This window comes from Cavia porcellus, unplaced genomic scaffold, assembly GCF_034190915.1.
Source record: "Cavia porcellus strain 051 isolate PalLab524CR breed Dunkin Hartley unplaced genomic scaffold, mCavPor4.1 scaffold_19, whole genome shotgun sequence".
Classification (NCBI taxonomy): Eukaryota; Metazoa; Chordata; class Mammalia; order Rodentia; family Caviidae; genus Cavia; species Cavia porcellus.
Genome location: NW_026947502.1, coordinates 2,745,133 through 2,754,819, shown reverse-complemented (window position 1 = coordinate 2,754,819; position 9,687 = coordinate 2,745,133). Strand labels below are relative to the sequence as shown.

At 49.4% G+C, this 9,687-nt stretch overlaps 1 non-coding gene across 1 annotated transcript; it reads right to left on the bottom strand.

Annotated features, from left to right (window-relative positions):
- Positions 1–8,798: 8,798 nt before the first annotated feature.
- Positions 8,799–8,900, bottom strand: LOC111757432 (small nucleolar RNA U13). Its single transcript, XR_002791782.1, has one exon. It is a non-coding gene; the product is annotated as a small nucleolar RNA U13 (small nucleolar RNA).
- Positions 8,901–9,687: the final 787 nt, after the last annotated feature.

Sequence of the window (9,687 nt, the reverse complement as noted above, 5' to 3'; positions counted from 1 at the left end):
TCCCCAGCCCCTTAAAATATATTTTTATTAGTGCCTATTAATTTTACAAAATATTGTTTCAATGTGGCCTTTTAATGCAGGCAGGCAATTTACTCTGAACCCATACTCCATTATCCTCCTTCACACCTCCCTCTTCCCCTTACTCCCTTCTCCTGTCTAGTAATAGTCCCCTGCCACTTCCATGTCACTGTTTTTAGATTTCACACACTGGGGATTCAGGCACAGTGGTACATCCCTACAAGCTCAGCACTCTGGGAGACTGAGGCAAGAGGATCAAAATTTCAAGCCCAGCCTACATAACCTAGCAACTTAATGAGATCCCGCTTCAATATTAAAAATAAAAAGATTTGGGGATGTAGCTCAGTCAGATGGCCCTGGAATCAATCTCCAGATCCACACACACACACACACACACACACACACACGTTTCCATATATTAGGGAAAACATCTGGGGCTGGAGGTTTAGCTCAGTGGCATAAGCGCCTGCCTTGCAAGTGTACGGTCGTGAGTTCGATCCCTGGTACCGATAAAAAGGAAAAAGACAAAAAAAATCTGATAGTTGGCTTTTAAAATCTAGTTTATTTTGCTTAACATGATGATCTCCAGTCTTGCAAATGACATTTCATTTTATTTATGGCTGCATAATGTTCCACAGCATATGCATACGTGTACTTTATTCATTTGTTGATGAGCACCTAGGCCAGATCCATATGCTGGCTATTGTGACCTCCACTGCAATAAACATGGGTATGGAAGTGCCCTAGAGCATGCCAACTTTAATTCCTTTGGGTATATACCAAAACGTGGCATAGCTGAATCATATGGTACCGTAAGTCCCTAAATTATGAACACTTGAGTTGTGAAGTTTCACAGACAGGAACAGATGTTGAATTACAAACATTCACAGATGTGAACAAATCACAAAAGTAGCTCATATGTCTTCTGGACACTATCACAGTTGTGCTGCTGTGTGCTCACTGTGCAGTGTAATAGTGGACAGTAATGCAGGGCTCAGTCAGAGTCGCGGGTGTCCAGAAGCAGGAGGTGATGTGGAGAGAAGTGCAAAGCAGTAACCAGGGAAACAAAAGTGAAAACCATTGAGAGATTGGACTGAGGCAAAGGATGGTAGATGTCGCTCATTCTTATGATGTGAATCGTTCAGCCCCGGGGCACAGTTCTAAGGAACCAGGGCAGCATCATGGGATATGGGAAGTCGGCCGTGCTGGTGAAGTCAGCGATGACATCCCAAGCTCAGGGGGTGGTGACAGAGACTGAGACAGCTCAGTGCGGACACAGGAGCAGCGTCAGCCTCAAGTCCCCTCAGCTTCATGCTGATTCAAGATAAATCTAAAAGCTGATTTGGAGACTTAAAGAAAAAGCAGGGTGAACAGGGTGCATCTCCCCACCCAGTGGGTGGATTCACAGTGGAGGCTCGAGCCAACCTTCACAAGGTGAAAGCAAGTACCGCAGCTGCCGGACGATTTCCAACTGAGTAAGAGAAATTGCTGATGAGGGCCTTATTTACCCTGGCAGGTTTCGAGCATCCGAGGGACAGGACCCGCCTGGCAGAGGGTGACAGGCCAGAGTCACACCAAGAAAGAGGGCAGTGATGCTAGGCTTCGAAGCAGCAAGGACAGACTCACTCTGCCTGGTGGCAGTGCTGTCGGCGGTATGAAACTGAAGCCTCCCTTGGTCACGATTCGAAGACCCCAAGAGCCCTCAAAAACACAGCCTGGGGCTCTCCCCCTGTTGTGTGGCGGGCGACTTCAAAGCCCAGGTGACACAGGCCATTTTCCAGGACTGGTTTTTCCACCACTTTATCCCAGATAGGGAGATCCTTTATCCCAGCATTCCTTTGCTGCCTGGCAAAGCACCAGGTCACCCCCAATTCATGACGACTTTCATGCCAACACCAAAGCAGCACATCCGCCGCCGGATACTACAGCGCTCGTCCCCACTATGCACCAAGGAGTGACTGCAACTTTCAAGAGGTATCATTTATGTGGCATTTTTCATCAGGCAGTTGTTAGGTTTTTCTTTGGTGCAGTAGAGAAGCAAGAGCAGAAAGAGGAAAAAAGGCGGGAAAGGCCTTTACTGAGGATGTGGGAGGCCTACAGAAGAGTGCAAGGTCACTCTGACATAAACATAGACGCTGAGTGCTTTTATTTGGTTTGGCAGGGGGTGGTGTTAGAAGGGGCGGGCAGAATGACGTATTGGCAGCTGATTGGAGGAATGCTGGCGCATGTGTGAAAAGCAGGAAGCTCGATTTCCGGTTTGGAAGAAGGCGGAAGTCAGTGTTGGAGGGCCGCGCTGCAGTGCTAATGTCCAGGGCAGTGCTGAGTTTCATATGGGCGGGCGGAACCAGCAACAGTGAAGGCAACTGATGAGACAGGTGCAATCCTGTGACAATTCTGGAAGGCCCATAACATCTACAAGACCGTAAAAAAGGCCAAGCCCTGAGGCTTCGACTGTGGATTGGAGGAGCCTTTGTGCAGTTCCATGCTGAAGTCCACTCATGGAGAAGACAGAGGCCTTCAGGAGCGTCGTAAACTCGGCAGGGAGCCGGAGCGGAGCGGGGTCTGCAAAGCGACGACGCTTTTGGAGCCCAGGAATCACGAACCCGAAAACCAGGGAGCCTCGCGCGCTGGAACCAGGATGCACCAGGGGCGCAGCGGCCGCTCAGATTGCCATCTGCCGTGCAGAGTCATCTGGGACGAAAAGGAGCCACCACTCAGATACCCCTGGGTCACTTTTCCAAGGAGGGGGCGGAACTGGACCTGCCAGAAACCCTTTAAGAGGGCGGAAGTCCATCTACCCCCATCCAGGGGCTGAGGGTTCCGCAACCCACCCACCCCCCCCGCCCTGCAGCGCCCTGTGCACCAGCTGCTGGACTCTGCGGCGCTGCCACGTAAGGCAACTGTATAACTAAAAATAATTTACTTACAGTATTTGTGTATTTCATTTTTTATGCTTCACAGTGTGTATCTGTGTCAAAAGAGTGGAAGACTCATTTTGTCAGACTTACAAATAAATTCCACTTAAGAATGTTTCCCTGGAACGCAGCATGTTGGTAAGGTAGGGCCTTACTATATAGCTCTATTTTTGTTTTGTTTTGTTTTTTTTTTTTTTTTGAGGAACTTCCCTGCTGACTTCCATAGTAGTTATACTAATTTACATCCCACCAACCCACGCATGGTGGCATACTCCTGTAATCCCAACACTCAGGAGGTAGAGGCAGGAGGATCACTGCAAGTTCAAGATCAGCCTGGGCTACAAAGTGAGTTCAAGGCCGGTTTGAACTGTTTCAAAAAGAAAAAAAAAAAAAAAATTCCACCAGCAGTGTGGAAGGTTTCTTCCCACCCCCATTCTCACCAGCAATTACTGTTTTTTGTATTCTTGACAATAGCTACTCTGGGGTGCAACAGAAACCTCCAGCCATTTTTATGTCTCGTTTTGAGACAGGGTCTCACGGAGTTCCCTAGGCGGACCTCAAACTTGTGATCTTCCCACCTCAGCCTTGTGAGTGGCTGGGCTTACTGGTGCGCATCATCACACCTATGGACGAGAACTTATGTTCAAGAAATTAAATGCCAGGTGTGGGGATGTTGTTCATTGGTAGAGAACTTGTTTAGCATGTCCAATCCCCCCCCAGCATGAAAATAAAAAATTAAATGTGAAAAATGTAAGTGTCAGCAGAGAATTGGAGACTCTATATAAAGTTATACAGCATATGTAAAAAAAGGGAATAAACAGTAAGTCTGTAACTCAAAATTCAAGCTAAAGTTACAAGCCCACTGGATGCTTTATAACATTCGACATGACTGAAGAACAAATCGGAGAACTGGAAGACGGCAAAAGACCATGTCGAAAGAGAAAGGGATGAAAGCCAGAGCAAGAACAACTCACATGTTTAATTGTGGCTTCAGAAGAAGAGGGAAAGACCAGAACAGAGGCAATGGTTTAAAAGGGGATGGCTTCAAATTTTCCAAAATGGATGGAAGATATAAATCTAAAGTCTTGAGAACTTAAATATATCTCAAGCAGAATAAAGGAAACATACCATCATGATGAAACAAAAAAATAGAGAAGAGTCTTAAAGGCAGACAGCGCAAAAGAATGGATAACAGAGCTGATTATTACCTCTTGGCCTCAGATCTAAGTCCCCTTCTATTATCCGCTCAGTGGAGGTGGGGCGAGTGTTTGAAAACCACATTTCCCAGAATCCTTTGCTGCCTGGCTCCCCAGATCCCTTCCTGTCCTCATCTTCTAAGGCTCCTAGCACCAGCCATAATGACCCCCTAGCAAGTAAAGCCCAAGCAGGTAGGAACTCCTCGAGGTCCAGCCCCAGCTCCCTCCGGGATCCTAGATCCTGTCAGCCCTGACCTCTTTCATCCTCCCAAGCCCAGGGGCTGTAGTCACTTCCTGCAATTACTAATAGCCCGGAAACTTAAGAATCCTTTTGGCTCTTTCAGCCTTCCAACACCTGTGTAAACAATCCACCTTGCATATTTCATCCCCCCCCCCTTTTTTTTAAAGGTTTATATCTCCCAGAGTGCTTCAGTGTGATAGCTTGTCTTACTGTGCCCAGTCTTTGCCAGCAGTGCCTGGAGAACGTAACTTAGATCTGTAAAACCTGAGCCCACCACACTGACAGCTAGTCAAGGACACCTGTGACAAAAGTGGAGCGCATACACCACCAGCAGGTCTTTGTATGTTTAAGGAAAGTGTAAGGCAGAGAAGGAAAATCATCGGGGTGGAAGATCATGGATGAAGGAAGGAGGGAGAAAAAAGCAGTGCTTTGTCTCTCAGCACCCGGAGCAGGGCTTCTGGACACCCACAGGTGCTAAGGTCCAAGGGTGATCGAGGCCCCTGCCAAGTGGCAGGTATTTGCGTATAACCTACTCGGTCCTCCCCGTGTTGTGAACCACCTCTGGACTCCTTGTAAACCCTAACACAGTGGAACTATGCTCAGTACAGGTGTGATCGTTTTCTCCCAGAGTTTCCATCTGCAGTTGGTTGATGCTAAGACATGCCTTGATACTAAGTCTGTTTACAGTGTGCTGCTGGAACGAGATCGGCCCAGGTAAGGAGGATAGGGAAGCAACGTGCAAAGGCCCTGAGGTGGCCAGTGTGGCTAGAGATGAAGTCAGAGCCAGCAGGAGCTGGGATGCTATGATCAGAGGGAATTGGTAAGAAGGCTGCTACAGGAGGTCCTTGGAAGACGTTAGACAGGCAAGGACCAGGACAGAGCTGAGTTCCAGAAGCGCCATGGAGCCTGCTGTACCTAAGACTGCCTAGGTGGGGGTAAGCCTCAGGGTAGTGGCCAGTACAGCCGTCCCTGCAGGGAGTCTGGGGCAGCTGCTGACTGGATCGAGGGCTGTTCCTGCACAAGGGAAGGGGCCCAGCTCTGCGGCAGTAGTCACAGCCAGTCCCTCAGTGGCACTGGGCGCACTGGCCCAGGCCCCCACTTGGGGTCGGGCTTGCACCCGCTACCCTTGGACCCCCGGCACTGGTCCGGTCCCTCACCCTGACCTCGCTGCCGAGCTCTGCAGGCCTTCTGCAGTCCGCGCGCTGGCCTTGCTCTGCTCCTGCTCTGGCCTTCCCCAGCCTGCCCGATCCTCTCCAGAGCTACCCCAGCCCAGAGCACATCACCAGACAGGTCGGCAACCCAGAGGGGCCTCGGCTCTGCTGGAATGAGCCGCGTCTCTGATACACTGGACACATCTCTCACTTCTTCCCCACTGCAGGTGGCTGGCACGGGAGCACTCTCACCACCCATGCCCTCCCACTGTTCCAAGCCCCAAGTGCCAGCCCATTCACAGTATGCCAGTGTCCACACCCCTGGAAGTTGCAAGGAGCGCTCCCATCTTACAGGGGTCACCAAGGCCCAGAGCCCTGTGCTCTGCACACATCTCCCAGCTGGAATTTGGTTTTTGTTTTTGTGGGGTTTTTTTGGTACCGGGAATTGAACTCACAATCTCGAGCTTGCCAGGCAGGTGCTTATGGCCACTGAGCTAAATCCCCAGCCTCCTAGCTTGGATTTGAACCCCAACAAACCCAACTTCAGAGTCCCTGATCTCACCCCGGCCACCCCTCCCTCCACCTCCCATTCCAATTTGTACCTGCAGCTTTCTCGAGGCTTCCATTAATTGATCTAGAGGCTTCTAGAATTGAGCTGCTAAGGACTGAACCCAGGCAGGGCTGAGCTATGGCCACAGCCTGTTAAGATTTCTTATTCTGAGGCAAGGTTTTGCTAAGTTGCCCAGGCTGGCCTCAACCTCCTATTTTATGTATTTACATATTTATCACAGTACGGGGGGTTGGACTCAGGACTTCTGTATTGACCCACATCCCCATCTCTTTTCTATTTTTTGAGACAAGGTCTTGCTAAACAGTTAAACTTCCCGGCTGTGTCTGGACAGGTGATCCTTCTTTCTGACGTCCGGAGTGCTGCCTGCAGGGCTGTACCACCAGGCCCAGCTCAGTCACAGGCTGCAGTTCTGGGGTCGGGGTGGCAGGTGCTGCAGGCTTCTGCCAGCAAGGCAGGTGGAGGGAACATGGCTCAGGTCTGCGGTCTCCCCGTCTCCTCGCAAAGCCAGCGTGGCTCGGTCTCTGCTTACCGGACAGATGGCCTCATCCGGTCACTGCGGAGCCCCCTCTGCCTCACGCGGTCAGGTGAAGTGTCCACCCTCACAATACCAGTGACACAGCTGTGGGGATTGGACGCCCGCAGGCAGGAGAAGGGGCAAGTGGCCTCAGGGCCAGCTGTGGCCTCCCACGTGGGGGAGCGGCCTCTCCCGAGGGAGCCAGGCTAGAAGTCTTTGGGCTTACGGAGCCAGGCCGTGAGCGGCACCCTAATGACTCGGGCACCTTTGTGTCCATTGGACCACCTCAGCCCCAGGTCCCCGCCTGCCCCTGTCCCCTGGAGGGGAGGCCCAGGGACAGGCAGGTGTGATCTCACACACTCACCCCGTCACCTCACGACTCCCTTCCCCTACTACTCACGGGCATGAACTGGGTCTTTTTGTTCTGTTTGCAATGCTTAAAAACTTATTTTAGAGGATGGGGACGGGAATGGGGAATAAAAGAGACAAGCGAGACACATCGTGTACAGATCCAGTTCCCTGCACCGGGCGCGCTCATTCTGTACCTTAAATTTAAGCTGTGTGTGAGACAGGGTCTTGCAACGAAGTTTAAACTGGCCTCGAACTATGTAGCCCAGGCTAGTTCTGAACTCGGAACAGTCTTCCTGCCTCAGCCTCCCAAATGCTGGGATCACAGGCATGTGCCACCGTGCCTGGCTAACACTTTTAACTCACCCATAATAGCTACATATCAATGGAATACTGTGTGGTATTCGTATACATAAGTGAATGGCAATGAGGGGGCTGATAACACATCGCCTTAGGATTTCTCCCTCTCGGGACACTGAAAAATCCTCTTCTCACCGGCTGCAGTGTCCCACTCGACACTCTTATAATCCCAGCCACACAGGAGGTGGACGGGGGCTAATTGGAGGCCTGCCCGGGCAGCTTAGTGAGACCTTATCTCTCAGAGTTTAAAAAAAATTCTCTTCTACCTATTCTGAAATACACTATTAATCCGCCGGGTGAATGTGCCTGCATCCCCAGCTACTCGGAAGGCTGAGGCAGGAGGGTTTACTTCAGCTTCACACACCAGTGAGACAATGTGACATTTACAGGTGCCTTATCTCACTTATGAGTATGGTATCAACTTGCATCCTTTACTCCTAAGTCTCCTGTTTATCCTTCTTTGTGGCTGAGTAGTACTCCACTGCATAAAAATACATCTTTTTATCCATTTCTCAGTCAATGGGCATTTAGGTTGTGAAACCAACTTTTTAGTGTCTACATATGAGAATGTGCCTCTTTGTCCTAATGGCTTATGTCACTGAACCAAGTCCTCCATCCTTATCCAGTTTGCTGCAAATCACAGGACTCCTTTTTCCTGTTTGAGAAATATTCTATTGTGTATATATCACATGTTCCATATGCAATCATCTGACTTTGTCACTTTAATGAAATTTTTATTTTTTTAAAGACTGTTTGGGGCTGGGATTCAGCTCGGCAGCACCCTGTATCATAAGTACGGGTCATGACGTAGCTCAGGGAAGAAGCTGGACCAGGAGGGGCTCACCACTCCACCCAAGCTTCCTGCACACAGCTCCTGGCCCACACGTGCGTGTGACACAGGGCCGGTGCAGGGCAGCTCCTATGCACCATGCACTAAACTGTGGAGACCCAGGGCGGAGCACAGCGCCGAGGTGTGCAGGGGTACAGGAAGCCCTGGGTTCAAGCTCCAGCACCAAGGACTGAAACTGACCCGGAGGCTAGGTAATGGCTACAGCATGTGCACATGGCAGGATGCACACTCACACTTGCACACTTACACTCACTGACCTCTTAGGCACCAACATAAACGACCTCCAACTTTTTAAAAAATTAATTTATATGGGGCTGGGGATTTAGCTCAGCGGCACAAGCCCCTGCTTTGCAAGCAGGCAGTCGTGAGTTCGATCCCCGGTACCAATAAAAAAGAAAAAGACAAAAAAAATTTAAAAATTAATTTATGAAAAAAAATTAATTTATGTGATGCGGGGTTCGAAACACAGGGTATCCCTGACCTACTCACCAGTCCACTGAGATTTATTTTCAACTGATGATTAGTATTTCTGTGTATTACAGGACACAGTGTGACACTGATCGGCACCTACACTGCAGTCAGTCAAGCTAATCAGCACAGCTGGCCCCTCCCCACCTTGTCAATTTTATTTTCAGGTCAGATGGGTAATGTGCCGATGTCGTATCAAGGTTCAAAGGAGGCACATGTCATGCATGGAGCACGAACACCCAATCGTCACGCTTATGAACCTGAAGATTCACCTTGTCAATTTTTTGTGGTCGGAATGTTAAAAATTTACAGGGGAATTCTGAAATATGTGTTACTAAGAATGGTGGTCACTACAAAGCTCAACTGAAATGCATTCCTCCAGGCTGGACACTCTGTTGCACGCTGTAATCCTAGTGATCTGGGAGGCTGAGGCAGGAGGACCTACAACTCAAGCACAGCCTGGGCTGTTTAGTGTCTTAGTGACATCCGGGCTCAAAATAAAAATAAAAAACAGAAAGAGGCTGGGCATGTATCTCAGTGCCAAGCCCCTGGGTTCCATCCCTGGTACCACAAAATCAAATTAGATTCATTCCTGCAGTGACCCTTTGTATGCCTTGACCCTCCCTCCCCAGCCTCAGGGCACAGGCTTTCCTTCCACTCAGTTTCGGTTATTTTAGATCCCGCGTGTTAGTGCAAGTCTGCAGCCTTGGTCTTTTTGGGGGTGAGGGACTTCTTTCCCTTAGCGTGACATCCCCCGGTTCCAGCCGAGGGATGGGATTCCCTTCTGTCCACGGCGTCTAGCATGCACTGTGTGTACGTAACAATTTTCTTTATCCTCCATGTCCTCCATTCATGGACATTCAGGGTGCACATAAATCTTGGCTAGTGTGAATAATGCTGAAATAAATGTGAATGCAGGTATCTCTCTAATAATCTAAATTCTTTTGGACATGTACCCAGAAGTAGGCCTGCAAGACCATATAGTAGTTCTGATACTTTCCAAGATTTTTTTTTTTTTTGAGACAAGATCTCTTTTTTTTTTTTTTTTTTTTTTT